Source organism: Aulonocara sp. 'chitande type north' Nkhata Bay, linkage group LG13 (assembly GCF_057382095.1).
Source record: "Aulonocara sp. 'chitande type north' Nkhata Bay isolate Kocher_YH1m ecotype deep benthic linkage group LG13, A_spYH_male_GT1.1, whole genome shotgun sequence".
NCBI lineage: Eukaryota > Metazoa > Chordata > Actinopteri > Cichliformes > Cichlidae > Aulonocara > Aulonocara sp. 'chitande type north' Nkhata Bay.
This window is the reverse complement of record NC_141356.1, coordinates 6,566,793-6,589,283: the sequence shown is the minus strand read 5'-3', so window position 1 is coordinate 6,589,283 and position 22,491 is coordinate 6,566,793. Positions and strand designations below refer to the sequence as shown.

The 22,491-nt window shown below is 40.2% G+C and overlaps 1 protein-coding gene across 1 annotated transcript in view; it reads left to right on the top strand.

Moving 5' to 3' along the window:
- The first annotated feature begins 2,665 nt into the window (after positions 1–2,665).
- Positions 2,666–22,491, top strand: part of hs3st1l1 (heparan sulfate (glucosamine) 3-O-sulfotransferase 1-like1) — a 28,254-nt gene continuing 8,428 nt past the window's right edge. The window contains exon 1 of the mRNA XM_086258394.1: positions 2,666–3,028. The gene's annotated coding sequence lies outside the window, so the exon portion shown is untranslated. The remainder of the gene's footprint in view (positions 3,029–22,491) is intronic.

The window sequence follows — 22,491 nt, the reverse complement described above, 5'->3', positions numbered from 1 at the left end:
TGGTGGGAAAAAAAAGATGGTATATTTTGAGTCGCCTATGGTGTCTGATAATAACAATAATGTAGAAAAGCAAAGGATGAACATATTTGCTTCCTTTTCACATTTCTTCCGCACACTCAGGTGTCTATAATGAAGCATTCAACATTTACTGAAGTGAGTGGTTTCTGCATGTATGCCTATCCATAGGGATGGGCATACATGAGTCATTTTCGCACTCCATAGAGTGCGACAATGACTCGAGTCGCGACCCATTTGAGCACTCATGAGTTTTTGGAGTGACGTGTTAGGCGGGGCTTTCTCAAATCAGAAAAAAAAACAAGCAAACACTAAACTAACACTCTGGTGACCCGTTGTCTTATTATTAGGCACCGATTGTTTATTTTTTCCTCTTATTCATAGGCTGGGATTATACGTTTGCATGTTTTTACTGACGACATGAGGACTGCTGGTCATTGAAAAGAATATGTGCAGTAGCTTGAAAGCCAAGGTGCAGCAAAAGCTTAATCAACCAATCATTTTTCTTAATGTGCAGGTCTGCAGAATTTTCTATGTTCATCTCTGCAGAAGTATACAGCATTGTGCAAAAGTCTTGAGTCTTCATTACTGTAATTAGCTTCCAGTGAGCCAGACTTTCTTGTAATTTTTTATGTTGTCTTGAGCAATAGTTCTCCTCTGTTTCTTAAAGTCTTTAAAAGTTTTTCTTTCTTTTTTTGGACATTGTTTGTTGAACCACTTAACACTGATCTATGAATCATTCATGCATGAAAGAGACACCTAACTCACAAAAGAAATGGTGGTGGACAAAAGAAGAAGTGGCAAACTATCTGGAGCAGATGGATAGTATCTGGAAGTCATGTCTTTAAGAAGTAGGAACAATAGGAAGGAAGAAACAATAGAAAATAGAAACAAAGTCCACTAAAGACCTGACACAGGACCTGAGAGATGCACCCGAGCCTTCAGTTGATCCATCAACTGTTTGCAGAAAGCCTTGTTAGAAATGGATTCAGAGGAAGGGTGGTCGTCAGGAAGACGTTCCTAAAGAAGGGAAACAGGAAGAAAAGGCTGAGCTATGCCAAATTACACAAGAACTGGACTGTCAAAGTGGTGATAGGTCTTATGGAGTGATGAAACCAAATGCGAAATTTGGGTTCAAATTGTTGTCAACATGCATTCAGGAGGTCAGAAGAAATGTACATATCTACAACCATCTGTAAAAACACAGTGGAAACTATGTCATGATTTGCCAGTGGATTTGGGGATCTTGTCAAAATTGATGGAATTATAAATGTAGAAATACACTGTCGGATTCTTATCCACCATTCAGAACCATCTGGAAAGAGTCTGATTGGCAAGAGCTTCATTTTTCAGCATGACAATGATCCCAAGCACAGTGCCAATGCAGTAAATCCATACTTGGATAGAAACACACAATGGAACATGTCCAGTCAGTCACCTCGACATAATTGAAGCAGTCAATGGTCATGTGGTTAGAGAACAGCCAACATCCAAAGCCACAATCCAAAGAAGAGATTTAAATGTACTTCAGGAAGCCTGGAGAGCTATTCCTGAAGACGTTTTTATAGAAATTGCCTAAGAGAGTTCAGGCTGTGTTGAGGAATGATTGTAACCATGTCAAATATTGACTTTCAAACTTGTTAGAATCTCTTTTTGTAATTTATGTTTGTACATTTTTTACATTTTTCAGTAAATTGCTGCACCTATATTCTATTTTCCTAGCAAAAAAAAAAAAGAATTAGTGGTGCTTTTTGCACAGTACTGTACATCCACCATGAGACATCTAAATGTTATACTTAATAATAAATATGAACACTTAGGTTCAAGTAAGGGGCAAGCTTATTTTCTCCTTCTTTTAAACTCTAGATAAGAAGATCTGTTTCTTTAAATTTCCAAAGGCAACAACATTACCCCTCCCCCCTTTTTACAATTTCACTCATATTTAGGGTAGTTTAAATTTGAACAATGAAATCCAGCACTTTGACTGTCTTCCAAGAGACACTGTCTGAAAATGTGCGCCTTCATCTAAATGATCACCCATGAAATCTGGCTTCTCCCTGTGCCAGGATGGCCATTTGGAGCGGCTATAAACACGTCTGATTTCCAGTGTGACTAGATAACTCATCACCCTTCTTTTCTAACAGAACCAAGACTTTAATCAAGAAAAGAAAGAAAAGGCCTCATGTATAGATTGTAAATCAGTCTACTGTTAAGTCTGGTGCCAAGGCTTTCACGAAACGCTCCTTTAGTGCTTTGTCTTGGGCACATTTCTCATAATAATGTGATAGGGCGAATAGTGTGATGGCATTGGTCGAATTTTTCTGTCGGAAGTATAATATGTCTGTTTGAAACTGAAGTTACGCATTTTCCAGCACATCTGCTGTTTTTTCAAGGTACTAATATAGAGTCATATAACTGTTTAATATCACTGCTCTGTCTTCTTTAGGCATGTATAATGGTAAAGCCTATTGTTTATTAGGCAAACCCAATCTTCTATAGTCACAGAAAGGCACAAGTCTGACAAAACAGAAAGAATAAAACGAATAATAGATAATAAATACGATTAGGGTGGGAGGCTATTGTGTTCGGGTCTGAGCTGGAGCTCTCCCTTAAAGCTCAGGATTGCAGAGCATCAGTGAGGAGAGCACCTTTCCCTGATCATCTGACGGCAGACGGCTCCTCCCCGCTCCCTCCTGTCTGCTACGCAAAGCAGTGGCTCGGGCACAACTCTGCCCGCGTTTCTATCCACGGGGTTCGTCTACGTGAGCAGGAGACCGGAGTCGAGTTCTCCACTTTGAATAAACAAGGACTGCGTTCCTGCACTGGTGTCGGCTTTCCAGTGAATCAGTGATGAGAGTGGCCGAGAGCACAGGCGGACGCTTTTCTCCCGTGCGGACCTGCAGAGCGCAAAAGTGCGCGCCCCGGTTCGGCTTCGTCTCCATCCTCCGCTCCTGAGATCAACCCAAATCCAAAGAGGCGCGCTGAGATCCCCCACGAACCCCCCTCGTGCGAGGTAACCGGATTTTCTCTCAAGCTTTCCCCTTACTTTGAGGACACACTGCTTCTCAGCAGCTCACACACATGCGTTACGCTTTCATGCAAAACTTGAATCTCCTAGCGTCTGAGAAAAGGATGCTGTTTTTTAAATTGAATTTTTATTCTTTTCAATTCACGGGTGATTCATTTCTCAGTTGTCAAGCTCGAACAAATCCAGTTATCGCCTCGCAGCGAGCCGATCCTCTGACATTTTGAAATATGATTAGTCACTCATGTGAAATAGGTGCCTCGTCGTTTTTCTGGACCTCACATTTAAATTCTTTTTAATAGAGTATTGATCAAACTAATTAAAAAATAAACGCTGCATCCAATAAATTAACTTTAGGCTCTCACGGGAGCACCGTCTTTTCTAAACCCTGTGGGCTTTGACATTTAAAGTAAGCTTTCCAATAACACCTCTAACACATTAAAAGTTTGGGGCAAAATTTGCGAAGTTAGTGTTTTTTTTTTCTTTTTAAGGGATTAAAATGCGAACTTAAACAGAGACGTTTGCAGAACTCCCCCCCCCCAGCTCCAGATTGAAACTGAAAGCTCTTATATTCCATTTTAAAGAGTCGCCGTGTAAACTCAATCAGACAAGAGCAGCTAATGATAATTACCCCTCTCCTGTACTAGGGGAAACGTAGCCTTGATGTGGCATTGTTTCTTTCCTCGGCATCATTTCATCTCCTGTATCTGCTATCACAACCAAAGCAAGTGAAATTCCAGCAGCCACATACTATAACGTCACAGGATGCAAATTGCCATGGGCTGTGCAATTCACCTTTGATTATGAGCATGTGGGTGTTGGCTTATGTGAGCTGGTTCTTCCAGCAGCAGGATTTCCTCCAAGGCATAAACCGTTGTTTGAGTGGAATAAGTTCTGTGATGAAATTCAAATGAAACATAATGGCTTTTTTCCCCCAGCTGAAACCCTGTCCTATCTCTTTTGCTTCTTGCTCTGTATTTAAAATAGGTTCAATCTTTAGGCTGCATAACCATGCTCTGGAAAGTAATGTGGTGGTGTTAATGTTCTGACAATTACTTTTTGGGTGTAGACTGCTCATTATATTGAGATGTGCTGTAGTCTTTTTGTTATTTTTTTCCCACTGAAAATCCCCCTTTTAAAGATTTTATTTGAAATACATAGTGAGCGCGTGCAAAAAAACTTTCTAGATGGACACTTATTAATCAAGAGGCAAATGGTGAAAAGGCTACACAATGAGTTCTCTGCAAGCTGGTTAGAAAATTGGAATTAAAGGCCAAAAGGTCGACATGAAAAAGGGGTCACCCTCATTATTTTCATACCCGACTAATCAACATGAATGTGGTGACTGTGCATCTGTTGCTAAGCCAGAACGGATATTTTGTTTGCTTCATCCTATGCTCGAACCAAACGTGTAAGTATTGCAGAAAGCAGTGAAGCCGGGCGGTCTATGAGATCATCTTGACAGTAAGCGTGTACGAGTTAGGTTGTAAAGACAATGGTGAGATAGGGAGGCGGTTATGATTTCTAAATCCACAGAGAAAACAAAAGGTGTCTCTGTGGTGTAGGAGTGGACAAACACGCAGGGTCAGTTGTTTTTTACACCACACCATGAGGGGTTCGTGTGGTAAGCATAGAAGAAGGAGGTGGGAGAGAAACAGTTTCAATTGCCTGTTATTAAATTTTTTTTTCTTTTTTGTGTTTGATGGAGTTTATCCAGTTGGCTCCACTTGAGCAAAGCGGGGGACGAGGGGTGGGGTGGGGTGGAGGAAGAGAAGAACAATAAAACAGAAGTGAATTTTCTCCTCCTCAAGTTTTGCTAATCAAGAGCAATAAAAAATAACACGAGCGTAGAGTTAATATTTGATGAGGTTATGTTTGCTGAATTAAAGGATGAAAACTATTAGCTGAGGCATATGAGACTTTTGTTAAAAATGCAAATGAAATCGAGTGTTTGGCTTTTATGTGTGTGTGTGGTTGTGGGAGGATGTAGGTTTTCCCTCAAGAGATCCAACTTTTATGAAACACATTTTTTTAAAATGCTTTTAAATTGGCACAATTCAGCCTGAAGGCTCTAAACTCTGTATCAAAGTCAAATGTCAATGAAACCATTAAACTATTTATCCATATTGTTTATTTTTATTTGTGAACAATTGTGACCAAAACAATATTTTTAATCGACATTTCTTGTACTGTATGGTGACAGCCTCTATTTTTAAGTCATGGAATTTATGCTTGTGTAATGGTCAGACTGGCCAGGACAATATCATGAAATGTATGAAATGCATGTTTGTTAAATGGCCTGTATTTGTATTGCGCTTTACTTAGTCTCTAAGGACCGCAAAGCGCTTTACACTACATTCAGTCATTCACACACACTGGCGACGGCAAGCTACATTGTAACCATAGCTCCCCTGGGGCGCACTGACAGAGGCGAGGCTGCCAGACACTGGCGCCACCGGGCCCTCTGGGCCTCTGATCACCACCAGTAGGCAACAGGTGGAGTGTCTTGCCCAAGGACACAACGACCGAGACTGTCGGAGCCGGGGCTCGAACTGGCAACCTTCCGATTACAAGACGAACTGCCAACTCTTGAGCCACGATCGCACCGTTAACCTTGACCGTGACCCAAAGTCTTAACTGTTTCAATTGTCATAAAATGGCTTGAAAAGGGCTTCAAAATGCCGCTCTGTCAGAAATATGCCTGAATTGGTGTGCTAATTATACAGCAATGACTGTTAGTGGAGAGTGTAATTCAGATTATTTTCTGTAACTATGTCGCTTCAACACTAAGTGTAACAGCAACCGTTTTTAGCCACAATAGATACTGCCCATCTAAATAACTTCAGATTTAAAGCTGCACTTCCTTCAGTCCCCAGCAGTGTACCCGTTCCGTGTGGAGCAGAACGGATACATAGCTGTCGAGACACACACTGACATATGTGGCTCTGTATCCACTATGAAAGGTGATAGCCCTATCATATTGCACAGGCAGGTAACCAGATTGGAGGTATTGTTGGCCATTGCTTTGTAGCACCTGTGATTTGAGCACTCTCAGCACTGCTGAATACATTTGCATATTAGCTACTTCCTGTGATTTGCATCCTGGAATTACAGGCTGAGTTAAGAGGTTGCAGAACTCCCCACTGCACAGTTATGACAGGTGCTAACTAACAATGTGAGAAAAACATCACAGAGTGATAAGGAGTCACCAGAAACTCTGAAGGTGTGAACATAACATGCATGAAAAGACATTTCTAGAGAGAATTGCTGCGATTGTTAGCATGCTGAGCTAGCTATAGCAAGCTAGCCAGCCGAGCTCGGTGGTTGCTACTTTCAAAGTGAAATACAGACTCCAAGGCACAATGAATCTTCTAAAGTTCCCAATGTGGAAAGAGTAAGAAACAATCTTTTATCTATGTAGTGCAGCTAAGAGTTCATAAGGCCATCTCCTGTCAGTGGTTGCTCTTAGTCATCAGTTAGCCTGCTTTCTTCCTACCCAGGGGCCTGAAGCTCTCTGTCTCCAATTAGGCCCAAAAAGTTGTGTTGTTGTGAAAAAGAATATAATATAAAATACATAAATTAAACTGAGGTATAACTTTATTTTTTAATAAATATTGAAGGCTGTTTTCCTGACTGATATGGGGCAGTGAAGGAGTGGTTTATTCTTGTTAGCATTGTGAATGGAGTGACTTGCTAGTGATAAGATTTACAAGACCCAGGCATCATTATTTCCCTGCACCCAGTTAAATAGAAGTTGTCAGCTGTCATGTGCTTTGTGATTGACTTTGATCCTGCCTAATGATCACTGTGTTCATCTCGGAGCCGTAGGACATCGCTCGTCATGCTCTCAGCCTGATATAATATGCACATGATTTCAAAACTGAGCCTCTTGACCTAGTGAATTCTCAGTTCTGCTGGCTTTTTGATTTTGGATATTTACACCCCTGTGATTAGGTCACCCAAGTACAATCACTCATCCAGCATTGTGATGGTAATGTCATACAGAGGCTGATTTATGTGTGTGTGTGTCTGTAGAATTGGCTGGATCCCCTGTCTGCCTCCCCCGTGGACTGATTACTGATCAGACTAGCATTTCATATCAGCCTTGTGGGGGGAAATTAGAGGATTAGCAACAACTTCATGCTTATTCCCTACATATCTTCCAGGCCTCCAAATCCTCTGGAAGCCATTGTTATTTTAAGTAGCTTGGCAATTGAGCATGGAAGCAAGTTCTAATTCTCCCAAGTCTTTGGAGATGCTGAGCTGCAGAAAGTTAACATTTTGGAGCTACTTCCCCTGCTATTCATGTTCTTTCATGATGTGAAAATGAGTAACTGAGAGAGGGCCATGAAGCTGGCTGCCAGGACCTCTTCACTCCAATCCTTGGTTCATACATAATAGATAAGTCACTGTAACTTACAGTACAGGGCCATAACTAGGCTAATGCTTAGATTTGCATATTTGTGCCGGATTCCATAATTCATGAGCGTGCAGCAGGCAGAGATCCATGCTGCAAACCTTGGTCCACATGATGAGCACCATATATATCTATCCAACATATCCAACATGCGTACCAACAACATTAAAAGGGTGTACAGAAGCTGTCTTTTCCAGGCACATGAGAGCTTTGTCTTCATCATCAAAAGCTTCAGAGTCTGAACTCTGCCTTTGGGGAAGCCTTATTAAAGGCATGCAGATGAGAGAATCAGACAACAGGCTTTCTCCCGCTTAATTTACTGCAATTCTGAAATAATAGGACAGGGTGAGAGCGGATGAAAGAAGAGACAGCAGAGGGCAGCGACACCTTGTAGTGAACAGATTTCACGAGCCACTTTTTCATCAAGGGGTTCAAGAAAGCCAGACACCCTCATCAATGGCGAGTGTTATGAAGCAGATTTATCATTCCACTTGATGATGGGACAAGTCATTTATTCATTAAGTTTTTGCTCTTTTTCTTGCATACACACACACACACACACACATATATATATATATATGTGTGTGTGTGTGTGTGTGTGTGTGTGCGCGCACTCATAGTTTGAATATCTTGTCATATTTGTCAGTCTTGCATTGCTTTGGAGGGAGCACAACCCTGTGATGTAGAGTGAGTCTTGCTTTGATTCAGATGCCTTTTCCATACGTATCAATTTATTTTGTGTGGACGCGTCGACGTGTGGGTGTGTGCACCTGTGGCTGTGTAGTAGGGAGATTTTCTGTTTGTGACACGGTTCCAGTGTGCGTCTGGTGACCTGAGTGCAGATTATTTCACATTTCAATGAAACGATTTCCTGCATCACAACGTTTTACCATTAATTTAGAGATTTTAAAGTAATCTGGGGAGCTAACGAAGGAATTCACACAAAGACGACCTTATGGTTCACATTTTCAAAGAAGTCTGCTGAGCTGTTAGTCATCTGTCAGTGTGGACAACATCATTACTTCTAAGGAATACATTTTCTGCATTTGTCCACGTTTCCTTTTCTTTTCACATCACTGGTTGTAATTTTAAAGGAACAAATGAATACTCATGAGAACAAAATGTCAAGCATTGGTCGGTCCTACTGACTTGCGCTCTTGTCACCACCAGAAGCAACACTTGACATTTGTTCCAAAGGCGAAGATCTGGGTTAGTCTAAATATGAAATTTGATCTTTAGAGACACCGATTTAGATTTATTGTTGGAAGGTCAAACACCTAACGAAGGCAGCTCAGAGGATGTTTTCAAAGTTAAGCGGAGAGGAGATGAAAATAATGACACACTGTTGAGTATTTAACAGTGGCTCGGCACAGCATGGCCCAGTAGAAAGCTATCTGACCAGTATTAATAATGTCTCACTTGTGCTTATTGGCGAAGAGTTTAGCAGCAATCTCTCGAGGTAATGTGGGGAGCTGTCCATGGTGCTGAATGAGACTGTTCATCTTGTGTTCTGGAAAAGAGAAAGCCCAGATGAGTACCTCTCGTTTTTTTCCACCTCCAGAGGGAACACTGCTCATCTCAAACTTGAAATTGAACCTTGAAAGATTCTGTTTCTCTTTTTCTGACTTAAAGGCAAAGGGGTGACACGAGGTGTAGTTACTGAGCTATATGAAGCTGAATCTCAAAATAGTCACAATTATGACACAATTCAAAAGCGAGGATTCAGTGCTTGTACATTTAAAAACAATTATTTATTGTGATTTGTAGTCTTATATCACCAGGGTGAAACACATTGCAGTGTAATGCAACTTGCATTTGTACTTGTACTGAAAGCCTGCTTTTTAATTTTCAATATCATTTATGTGTGGTTTTGGAGTACCTTTTTTAGCCAAATAAATATTGCTCCCATATCTGGTTCATTCTCTGTCCTTTATTGGATGGTTAATTGAATATAATGGGGCTGGGGACTGTGAACCTTTCAAAACGAGCAACTCACAGTCTATTGTGCAACACAAATCTGAAAGGCTAATAATAAAAGCCATGTCACAAAGGAAAGATAATAAAGTGTTTCGGGTTTTTATTATTATTATTATTTTACAGGCAAAAGGTAAAAGGTAACATGGTCTTTTTATTTTTCCACCCTAGAAAAAATATTTGTGCTTTTTCACTATTATGTTTAATTAACAATTAACAGATTTTTAATACTAATCAATAATGAATCAATTGCTCTAACATTGCTTAAAATATAAAAACTCTTGAGGTGAATATTTTTGTAAATGGAATGTATAAATACTGTAATTATAAATAAATAGGCAATACATTGACCTTTTAAAAGTGGTTATTAGTTGCAGCACAATTATTCTACTACAGTGCAACTTAATCATTGATAACTAGCTCCAGTTTTATAAGAAAACATAGTTAATCAAACACCCTAACACTTAACCAACAGAAAAACAAACAAAAACTTACCAGGCTTATTACGTATTTCAGAATGAAATATATTTAAAATGTGTTAATAAATTGGAAATTCCTAGTTAATTACACCTTAGTAAACACGTAACTTTAAGGTTTAGATTTATGTGTCTGTATGTGAATAATACGTCTACAAAAATATTAAAAAAAATATTTGTTGAACTCTGTATAGTACAATTTATAGTGCTGTAAGTAGCTGATAGCAGTTGACAAGGATTACACTTTGATGACACTGGCACAAAAGTACTGTAGCTGACTTGAAGCAGCTGAATTTTCAGATATATGCACAAAGTTTTTCAGTGTTGGTTCTGTGATGCACTATTTGTGGCTATGGTGAGAATAAGGATGTCACTACATATAAGCTATTTGCTACCAAAACTCGAAAAGCACAGCGTATTAGCGTATTAGCTGCTACAATAGTGTCGCTCCAAATAATTGATAAGAAAGGCAGTATGGAGGTACTTTGTACTGTTAATCTGAAATAAACATTACCATTTTGTTTGAAAAAGCTAGCAATGCTGCTGTGAAATGAATGTTCCACAGGCTGAAATGTTTGCAGTGGAAAATGCTACATAGATGCATAAGCTAATGTAACAGCTGTAGACAACTCAGCACCAAATCTAACATTTCAGTGACAACATAATGCTAACATTTTTAAATGACTTTTTTCAGAGAGATTTTAAGTACTGCAAGTCCAAATACATGCAGTTAGTGGAGATAGGCTCCGGCCCCCCCGTGACCCTGACAGAAGCCGAAGAGAATGGATAGATGAATTAATTAGAAACATATAATGAAGGTTTTTACATTGCTTACGCCAAATGTTCATTCCTGATCACAACTCTAAAATAGGAGAACAACCTGCCAGTACAAATTCCCAAATGTGACTCAACCAATATAAAACACAACAATGCTACATCCATCCAGCCTGGAGGTCACTGCAAACTCTCGGTACCTCAGCAGAGCTGGCAATATCATCAAGGACCACTCTCACCCCAGCAACCAACTGTTTGAACTATTACCGTCAGGCCGACGGTACAGGTCACATAAAACCAGGACAAACAGATTCAGGGATAGCTTCTTTCCCAGAGCTATCACCGTAGTAAATAAGCACAAAAACAATTGAACCTATTCCATACCGTCACTGTCATTATATTAATGCTGCTATCCTGTATATATTGTACATACTATTGTTTGAGTACTTACGATTGTTTTTTTTGTACCTTTTATATTTTACATTTATATTTATTATTGAAACTTGCACCAAGGGAGTGGCACTCCAGTTTCGTTGTACTCTGTACAATGACAATAAAGGCTATTCTATTCTATTCTATTTATTTTTTATCATAGCATTGCTATGCAGCCCTTTTATTGATGGTGCCATACAACCTTAAAAAATGGCAGCTAGTGCATTTTAAATAAAGATGTGACCTGGTTTCACTACAGGAAACTCAAGAGTGGAACAGGTTAAGTATCCAGAACAATGCATATAAAACAGGACTATTGAACAGACTTACATTTCTATCTTTGGGGTCAGTCACTGTAGAAGCTGAAAGAATTTCATTGTTTTCTAAGAGCAGAAATTCCATTAAAAACTGCTAATGTTTGACTATTGATTGTCCTAAATGTACTCATGTATTCTTACTTATGCGCTGTGTATGTTGTGTGTTTGGTAATTGGCTCGGCATTAGTTTCTGAACCCTAAGGCCATAGCCCCTTTTCTGTAACACTGCCACGGTAACATTTCAGTGTCAGAGTGCTCTCCAACCCTGAAATGAAAATCCACAGTGACTAGTGAATGTGCCGTATCATTATCTGGGGATATAAAGATGTAATCTGTATGGATAATTCTAATTTCACTCAACTATTGGAGAGATTCACATGAGCTTCTTCTTAATTTATCCATATTCTTTTTCAGATTTTCCATTTCACTTCACAGCACATTTGTACACTCCTTCTAATCTTGTAATTACAGCATTTGCTTATTTCCCACAAATCTACAGTATGTGTGTAACAGATGTTCATTATGTTTTGATTGTTTGATCAGTCAGCGATAACTTAGGGCGTAAGAGGATAATGGTGATTATTTTTACATTTGCTTTCAGTTTTTTCCCATCTAGATAGACAAGCCAAAAATATTATATAAAATGGGATTAAAAATAATTACATGCAGCCTGAAATGCTTGAAAAAGCTTTATTTTTGTTTTTGTTACCAGTGTGTTTATGTAAAGAGGACGATTTGCAATGCATGTCACTGAAATTGTATATTGTAATCAATATTCATGCATCACTGTAAATTAACCCACTAAAAAAGGCTTCGCTTTAGTGTCAGGTAAATATTTAATGGCATGTATGCTAAACATATGTTCATTTTGTATGCATACTTTGGCTCCTGGCATTTTTCTACACAGTCACTCACATTTTAGTAGCTGCCAAACAGATTTGTACAAACATTATTGCTAAGGATTGTCTTATTGCATTGGAGTCACACTGGGTTAAATATGTACACTTGGGTTTTAAGGGGTATTTATTATTTTCTTCTTTTTTTTGGGTTGTATGGAAGCCCCAAACGCAATTTCATTGTTCTTGACAATGACAATAAATAAATAAATACTAAATACTAAAAAAAATACAAATTTGTAGAGTGGAGCATTTATTATACAGTGCACATGGAGGGTATTTTTAATTTTTTTTTTCATTTCAAAGCAGATCTATTCTTTGGTTTAAAGAGTGAGCGTGTGATAAAGACTGTGCCATTTAACAGGATTTAACTCGAGGCTATCTCGACTCGATAAAAACTGGACAGAGTTTGTCTCTCACCTTGAGAACGACTTTTCAGCGCATGGCTTCTTCTTTACATCATATCCTCTTCAGTTAACTGCAGCAGGGTCCACAGTTGTGGAATACTGCGAGGATTAGCGAGGGCATTTGATGTTGGCATTCAGGGTTTCAAAGAACTTACCAATTCTCATTCTGCATGTGTCAGAATACAGAGCTGGTGGTTTCAGTCATTGTCTGAAATGGCACTCAATCTGAGGATGAATTCTTTTGGTTCAGCTTTGTGGGAGAGTTGAAAATCTGAAATTAAATTAATTAGCAATAGTCGAATAAATTGACAGACGTCACTGGGATCCATCTTTTGAGTTTTGAACAATCTGCTTGTTTTTTGGTGTTATACTAAATAGTGCAATATAAAACATTTTAGCCACAAAAAACGCATCATACTGTTAAATAAACACTCTTTATTAATGTTATAGTAAGGAAAGACTGAAAACCTTTGCTTAGATTAGCTCCAATGTTATCATTTGGCTGTTATCATCAAGTTTGCTGACGACACCGTCGTGGTGGGCCTGATCTCTGATAACAACGAGACGGCCTACCTGAAGGAGATTAGGAATCTGGAGAACTGGTGCCAGAGGAACAACCTCCTTCTAAACGTCAGTAAGACAAAGGAGCTGATAGTGGACTTCAGCACTAAGCAGGAGAGGAACTACCAGACCCCCGTCATCAACGAGTGCCCAGTGGAGAGAGTGGACAGCTTCAAATACCTCGGAGTTCACATCACGCAGGACCTGTCATGGTCCTGTCACATCAACACCGTGGTGAAAAAGGCCCGACAGCGTCTCTACCACCTCAGACGCTTGAGAGACTTCCAACTGCCCTCCAAGGTGCTCAGGAACTTTTACTCCTGCACCATAGAGAGCATCCTGGCGGGAAACATCTTAACCTGGTTCGGGAACAGCACCATGCAGGACAGACGAGCTCTACAGAGGGTTGTGCGGTCAGCTGAGCGCACCATCCGCTCCGAGCTCCCTGACCTGCACTCAATCTACAGCAGGCGGTGCTGGACCAAGGCCAGGAAGATCGTGAAGGACCTCAGCCATCCCAACAACAGACTGTTCTCTCTGTTGAGGTCAGGAAAGCGATTCCGCTCCCTGAAGACCAACACAGAGAGACTGAGGAGGAGCTTCTTCCCGCAGGCGATACGGTCTCTCAATCACACCACCACACAGTACTGACCCACACATACAGTTCTTACACACACACTGGACTTTCTGGACTTTGGTTTTGCACAACACTGGTCACTATATTAATTTCCGGTTAATACTTGTACAGCTGCTGTTATTGTGTGTATATATTTATTTAGATTTAGATTTCTTCATACATTCTTATATAGTTCTATATTGTGTATTGTGTATTTTGTTGTACAGTTATTTTATTTTCAACTTTAATTTATATATTTATCTTTATCTTATTCTTCCCAGTTAAATTTACCCTTCATTCTAATTTGTGTTGTACAGTTATTTCATTTTTAACCTTAATTTATATTTTATTCCTTCCTAGTTAAATTTACCCTTTTTAATTTTTCATATTTATTTCCTATCTTATTCATAGCCTTTTCCTTTTTTGTTTTCTTTAGGTCACGAGCAGTTGTCCAAGCATTTCACTACATATCGTACTGTGTATGACTGTGTACGTGACAAATAAAATTTGAATTTGAATTTGATTTAGCCTTAATGTTAACAGTAGGCTGATGTGGTCATCAGGTAATTGTTAATAGTTAAATGGCTAATGTTAATGTGTGAGCTGGCCAGGCTAACATGTTAAATACTTAAGTGTATTTAAAGTGGGGGCTCTGCTGACCTCTTGAAATTCCTCACAGAGGTTTGCTCCATATTGTGAATATACTATGTTCAGCTCCTAGTGGTCGGTGGGGTTGAAATAATGTGTAAACTGGAGGAGGTGCAGATGATGCTGTAGCAAATGAGCTTCTAACATGATATTAATTTTTAGTCTGGATTAGTATCTGAGTATTTTTTTTACAACCCTAGTGCATATATGCTGTAAGGGAACATTTATACCAAGCTAAGAAAACTCCCTCTTGCGCAATATAGACTAATACGATTGTGACAAATCATGTCAGTGTGTCATGAAATTACCAACCTCTGTAAGGATGCTACAAAGCTGCATAGCTTGGCTTATTTGGAAGCTAGCTAGCAAGCGTAGAAAGATTATTTGAGTAAGTTCACATCAACAAGAGACGTTAAGCCCAATCTCATTAAATTGACATTAGGATTATGTAAGGTTTATGTGCCCTGTGAGGGCTCCTTGCCCCCAAGAAGGTTTGAGAGCTCCTGCAGAAAACCACTAGCTTGGGTTTGATTTTTATATCTTTGGATGGCTGAAGTCACTGGAGATTAAATTTGTTTTGTGGGTTAGAGAAGTCTGTAGGGGTGTATCTGTGCATTGATAATTTCCAGAGCAACAGATGCAGTTGTATTGCAGTGTAATTTAATGCAAGAAGTACTCCACATAGGAAAACTCATTGCCCAGCAAATTAAACCATTACCTCCCCGGTTGGAGTTAAATATGGAGAAATTACTCATTTAATGTCTGATTACTCCCTAATAGAGCCATCTAAACAATGGTATCCACACATTCCCACAAGTAAATCCTGCTTCTCTGCAGCATACGGGTGGCAATTGCTTGTCAGGGTCAGAGTGAAGTTTTATTAAAAGATGCATGCTAAGAAGTCAAAAGAATTCATCTGTTTGGATTCATTATAAGATGGCTCTCTAGTCTGAAGATTTGTCTTCATTATCCAGCCAAACACCAGGCAGATAACACTCTGCCTCATTTGCTTTCCCAGCCTCAATTTTCCCTGAATGATAATGCAGCATCTCTTTTGTGTGGCTGTGGTAAAGACAAGCAAGCCATTTCCAATATGCACACAGGATTACAAAGGTTAATCATCAATTTAAAGCTAATCTTTGTTAAATACCAATAGAAGCTTGGTCTGTGCTCGAGACAGATATAATCAGGCAAACCCCCAAACAATCCTCCATCTAAATGAAGTGAAAGATGGTTAATCTAGGCTGTACGGCACAAGTTGATGAGCGAATACGGCGGAGGATTGCACCACAACTCTGAACTAATGTTCCACTGTTTGCTAAATTTAGTTGTCAATTCTATGGGGCGAACCACAGAAATGCTCCCAATTCTCGTATTTACTTAGAATAGAGTCCAATAGAAAGAGACCCCCAATAAAACTAATGCCACTTTCCAACTGAGGCATTTCATTTCACCCCCATCCTGCTCAGAGATCGTAATTCTTGTGTATTTATCCTTGCTTCATTGTTGCTGTGGAGTTGAGATAATTATGGAGTTTTAAAATTATGCAATCCCTTTTCCCTATTCTGGGAAAATGATTAATTAAATTTTTCCTTTTTTCCTCAGTTAATACACAGACGACTGGGATCACAGGGTCCTAGTCATTATCTGGTCTGGTCTGCTCTGGTGAAACGTGTCTGCCAAGTTGGCTAATTAAAATTTGAGTTTCCTTCCATTGCAGGCTGTTCACATTAGTCAAAAGTGGCACTTCATGATATTAGAATAAAATGACTAAAGATTTTTAAAAGCTCATCCTCACATGCAGGTGTGCGGAAGTTAAACAGAGGGAAAAGAAAAAGCGGCACATTCACACACAGATTAAAGGCAGCCTTGCAGCTAGCCGGTCCTCATTAAGTTAAAGGCCAAGGGATATGTGGAGACCTTATTGATTACATCATGCTGGTGGTATTACATGTACTATTCATAACGATGTAGTCGATGTATAATCACCGCGTGAAAGAATCACTAGGAACACCCAAAAAATATCTGTTTAATAAAACCTTGTATTTTTAAAATATCTATATGTCCCATATAACATCTAACTGAACCGATCGTTTTATGGGCCTAATCTACGGAATTCAAGGGGACAACATTTAACAGGAATTATGGTAAAGTAAAATAAAACTAAAATATTCATGATAACCCCGGGTGGCATCGACTTTTAAATGCACAGGAAGTAAAGTTCTATATGTTATTTCTTTCAAACTTCTTGACTAGCGAGATAAGCTTAGGACAAAACATTGTGTTTCCCATTAACCTAAGCCATTTCAAGTCTGGGCAGGAATTTACAATAATGGGAAATAGAATCAGCTCACCTTAATGGCAGAGGCATAATTCCATTGACAAGGCAGGCTCCTTTAATAAAGATAAGCCCTGAAGAAAATCAATAACCTGAACTAATTTCGAATGGACTCAGACGAACATAACATTCGCACCCAAGCAAACATTTTTAAAAGGCCTTTTTCATTGCTATTGCTTAGAGAACAAACCGAGGCTGTTTTCCAATCTTCGCTACATGACACAGTAACAAAGCAAGCCAACAAGTAATCTTGCAGATGCCCTTTCTCTGATTCTTTTTATTCCCCCATTAGGCCTCTGATGCTGGGTCCACAAACTTCTCTAATTAAGAATTCGTCTTCAGCACATTCGCCCATAAAACGGGCCTTGCTGCAGAACGTGGGGTGATAAAAGGAGTTATTGGGCCTGCGACCTCCTTTGCCTCTTATCTCCCATAAACACTTCAGTTGGTTTTTACAGGACTGTGGAGGCGGTGGTACGAGCAATAAGCCAAAGGGGAATGGCCAAAAGGCTGGGGTGGTGGGGGGTGGTGATGATGTCTTATTCATGAAGAACGGCTCAACAAGGGGGCGCAGATGAAATTGACAGCGAGAAGTCATCGTCATCATACTACAGGCGGTAATGTGGCTCCGATAAGACCCGTCTTGTAGTTGAAGTTGATTAATCTTTGCGCCGGGCTTCATTTCACCGTGTGCCGTGGTGATTTTTAAAGCGGTAAAATACAGAGTGCTTAAGCTCTTTTGGGAGGGAAATAAAAAATAATATTGCACACTCATTAGCTTTACCGGGGGTTCTTACAGTAGCTTGTGGGTTTAGCGACACACCAGCAGAAGACAAAGCTCTGCTCTCCTATGAAAGTCACCCTGCTGAAGTGACACGTTTTATTCCCTCTATCTTCTTAACCTGATTCTGTCACCCACCCAGGACTACACATGCACAGATATTTTCATTAAGTTGCAGACAGGTTTCTTACAGCCATTAAAATGAGCCTGAAGTCTTGTACGTCACCTACTCTGGTTTTCTTTCCACACACATTAAATTCAGTTAAAGCAAAGAGTGTTTTTTTTTCAATAGCATATTTTTTTTTGTTTTCTTTTCTTTTTAACCCACACCTCATTTCAGTGTGCGCATGCTCTGGTGATTTGAACCGATGGTGGATCCCTTCCTGCTATGCAGGCTGAACACAAGAAAGTGTACGGTGAGATTGCATTCAAACCGCTGCCAGTGTTGTGTTCTCAAAAAAGAACAAGAGCAGAAAGAGTATAAAGTAACAGAGGCTGCCAATACTTGTGGTTAGCCTTCCTTGAAAATGTCTGTAAACGGTGCCTCACTGGTGGAGGAATCTCAGCTTAAAAGCGCGTGTGGAGCCCAACTGGCGCTGGAGTTTTCGTCTGCTCTCATGCACGGGGAAGATTTTGCAGAGGTTATGCTAAAAAAGCAGCTCGGTGCTTCACGGGCAACGGTGTGGAGCGGTGCGAAGGCAAACGCAGTAAACAATGTAATGATAGAACGAACGACAGCCGCGCGGAGCTATGGTGGTTTATGTCCTCCCTCACCTCTGCCCAGTCGGGCCTCTGAAGCACACCCCTGCCAGAGAAGCAGGCGGCAGTGCACGGGGAAATGGAGCTGGAGATTGTTATTATAGATAAACACTTCTCTTACGATCTAGTTTGCCCTGCAACCAGGAAATTACAAGGATGTTGCTCAAAGTTGAGCGCAGAGGCAACTGGTTTTATTTGCCTCTGAGGTGCCAGTATGCACAGTCACAAACTGCGCTCAATAAATGATGCTGAGTCACATGTGGGAAATTGATGGTCTTTTATAGTACTTTTATAAATTTGTATATATGGATGATGTTTATTGATAGAAAAGTAACTGGGGGTTGTTTGTTTAACTGATGCCTTTCAGTTGCTTAATTAATGAACAACTGCAGTATAATTTGCTATATACCATGTGTTTAAATATGAAGATTTGCATTCTGTTCTATTAAATAAAGCATTCAGGAGTTCGCATAAACATAAGGTATTGACATGATGATGTCTACTGAGATAACACATTTAACCAAATGACTCATTATAAAACCAACGGTTAGTCGAAACCTTGTGCCTTAATCCAAGAGCATACGTTATTTTGCAGTTAATAAACAAAATCTTGCCTGAATCTTAATATAAATATTTAAATGCAATATGAACTAGGCATGCCACATTTTAAATGATACTGAAGATTACAACAGAGTTGCTCTAACCAGTCGTCCTGTTTATTCTGGAAGTTAAGAGATGCCTCTCCACTGCACTTCAAATGAACTCAAAGTGATGAACGATGCACCTTTGAAAAATATTTGTTTTGTATTCTTGGGGGAGGAGGGGAGAGTATTTTTTTATGCCTATCATTAATTAAAAAAGCAAAAACTAGAATATGCCTGTACACAGAAAATAGACTGAAGAAACACTTAGTGTGCAGTATGAACAGAAGGAATGACTACATCAAGTCAACATTAAAATGAGTTGATTTTGCCTCTCTTAAAGGTTTTGTGTCTGATAGAGTCGGTAAAAAGGATGACTTAGCAGGTTTTAAACTTAGCACTGTCTCAGCCCACACCGTCTGATCCATCCGATTGTGTTACGATCCGTGAGCCGCATTTGAGGCGACAACTTGAATTACTTATGCAGATGAGGTAGCTCGATACCGTGAAAGTTCAAGTTCAAGGTCCTTCGCTGCGGCTAAAGCGACATCCCAGAAATGGGCGTCTGTCACCGCCAATCTGATGCTCCTTGTATTTCCCATCTCCGTATCTCTCAGTCACGCTTGACTGATTCGTCATTCACACGTACTGCACAAACAAATCAAGACAATCCTGGCTTTGCGCTAATATGATAGCCGAGCCAGTCGAGCTGACCGCTGCTCCCTGACTTTGCTGAACACCATCACAGTTTGCTAATTGTCAGGTGTCTATTTTTATTGCCTCTTATGGGATACATTGAATTCCTACCTGAGCATGCTTTATTTGTGCTCACTGTGTTTCCAGAGTGCGCTTCTGCTTGTTTATTTACTGCACATACGCCAGTGATATCCCAGTGTAACCACTACTGACACATCTAACTGCATAATGCTTGGATGCAAGTGAATGCAGGACACCTCTGTGCTAAATGGTTTTAAGATGAATGTGTTATTATTAGCTTGCTAACTGCCGCCTGGTGTTGAATCACTCCAGCGCTTGGCAGCCAACAGCAAATCACAGAAGGTCCAAATACTAAACCTCGAGTTCTGCAGTACTGAATACATATTTGTGATGGCGGGAAAACACTGGCAGATCCGTGGCGTGTGCCTTCCAATAGAACGCTGCTGTGCCAGATCGTGAAAGGTTTTCCAACTGCACACACCAGCTGTAGTGTGGGAAAATAAACACAAGATATAAGTTGACCTCTTGGAGGAAAACAGCATGCCCCTAGTGTGTGTGTGTGTGTGCGTGTACAGCTTAGTTAATATGTATTACGCGCTTTGCCCTCGAGTACAGTTTACTCTCTGCATAACTCAACACTTGGCAAGGTAGGATTACGTTCAGTGTATTCTGTAATGCTGTGTATGAGCTGTAAGATTGATGCCATTTAATAAACAACGGTACGGAAAAATAATCATAAAATTCTCTAAACGTTGCACATTTTTCTCACTTTACTCATCAGAGCTTTGATATCATCGTCAGTACCCGGCAGGCCTTCCATAGTTTTCTTTCATTAAACTATTCATCACATCGGCCTCATCAAAGATTAAGAGTATCCTCGCTGTTCATTATAAGATGTCCTGCTTTTTATTTGATGAAGTAATTCATCCATAATGTATGTGTATATTGGTGTTTGCAGGATGCCTGCGTGACTGGGGGCGAAAGTGCTGGCGTTCCGCAGACTTAGACCCACGAAGGGAGCACGAAGCCGGTGCGGAACACGGCATTTCGCAGTGTTCCCTCCGCGATGAACCGCAGATCAATTACTTTACACAGAGAAGATCAGACTCATTGTGAGAAGCAGGAAAAGGTGTGATGGGAAAAGAATTACAGCAGCATTAAATTGGGGCACAGCAAAATTAGCTTTATCTTCGTGAGATGAGGAGGCTATTGCGGAGCGGGGAGCTTGATTTTGTGGAAAGCATAGGTGCTTTATCAGAAGTGGCAGGCTGAATGAGGATCATCAGGCCACACTCTGATTGAATTCCTTCTCATAGTCTGTTGTTGTTTCTGACGGGCCGCGGAACACTTTCCTGAGTGAGTCAGTGTCCCTGGGATTGGTTGCCTCCACTCATCCAAGGGTGATGAACAAGTCAGCCTATTTTATCTGTGAAAATGCCTTCTGGGAATCCAGACAATGTCAGTTGGTGCTTGAAATAAATCTCAGCGCATTGACAAATGTCAGGGCTAAACTGGAGGAGGCCTGGGCCGAAGACTGCGGGACTGCGAGAGCAATCCCGTGGCAGTTGAACAATGGCGCATTTAGGCTGGGTAACTGGAGGGGTGTTGCCATGGCGAAATGACAGTGCTCCACGGCATTGTTTGACCCGGGCAATCGGGGAAAAGCAACAGCATTTTATATAAAATGCTACGATGCGTTGTTTGTCGATAAAGATCCTTATTCAAACGTTGCCAATCTAGCAGAAACATACATTTGTTTATGTGGCGCAGGCCTTCGTCGAGTTGGGTGGCTCATGTTCGTGTGCACAGATGGCAGTGGGCAGAAGGATTGGTAATTGGAAGAGCTTACGTTGCACACTGAACAACTCAATGGGTGGGAAAAAAAAGCTGAAACGACTGCTATACAGAGAAAGTTTAACTCAACTTATAGAAAATCACAGATAAAAGACTGTAATTAGGGCCCGAGGCCACATGCGTTTGAGTGTAAAAGCAAATGACAGATTACATCCTCTGTTAATGAATGCCTTTGCTGACATGTGGGTGTGGATTAGGTCATTGTCTTACTCATGCGCTCCAAAAATAGCTCGATACTGCTTCCCATCAGAGCTGCAGTCCTCTCAAAACAGGGAAATATTATTTCTCCAGCATCAGTGTTTGTAAAATGCTGCTGAGTTGTCTGCATCAATAGTTTGTCATAGTTATGGCATTTTATCACACTTCCAGGGCCTGATTTAAAGATTGAAAGTTAAGCAAGGATTAAATTAACATGGCATTCCAAGGCTGCCATTAATATCCGGTTGTTCAGTCTGACGTCACTAGCCGTGTCTGGGTCTAAACTCCGCTGCAGGTCCATATATCAAACGATCACTATGGCATTACTGAGAGTTGAAAAACTGTCTAAAGTCTTTCATCTTTAATAAAATGATCAGTGTTCTGCTCTACCAGGTGTAACAATTGAGTTTAACATCCAGGCATCCATGAAAACGGAATTTATGACATTTAACGGAGTTAGAAGTTAGCAGGGAGTTAGCTTGCTAGCTTCTATCTAAATACAATATAGCATGTCCTGACTGCGGGGTTTTGGAAACAAATTAAAACGTACAGCTCTGTTATCACTTCCAACATAAATGAAGACAGAAAACTAAACAGCAGTGACGTTTGTAGGGTTACTGAAGTTTGGCTAGCTGGTATATAATG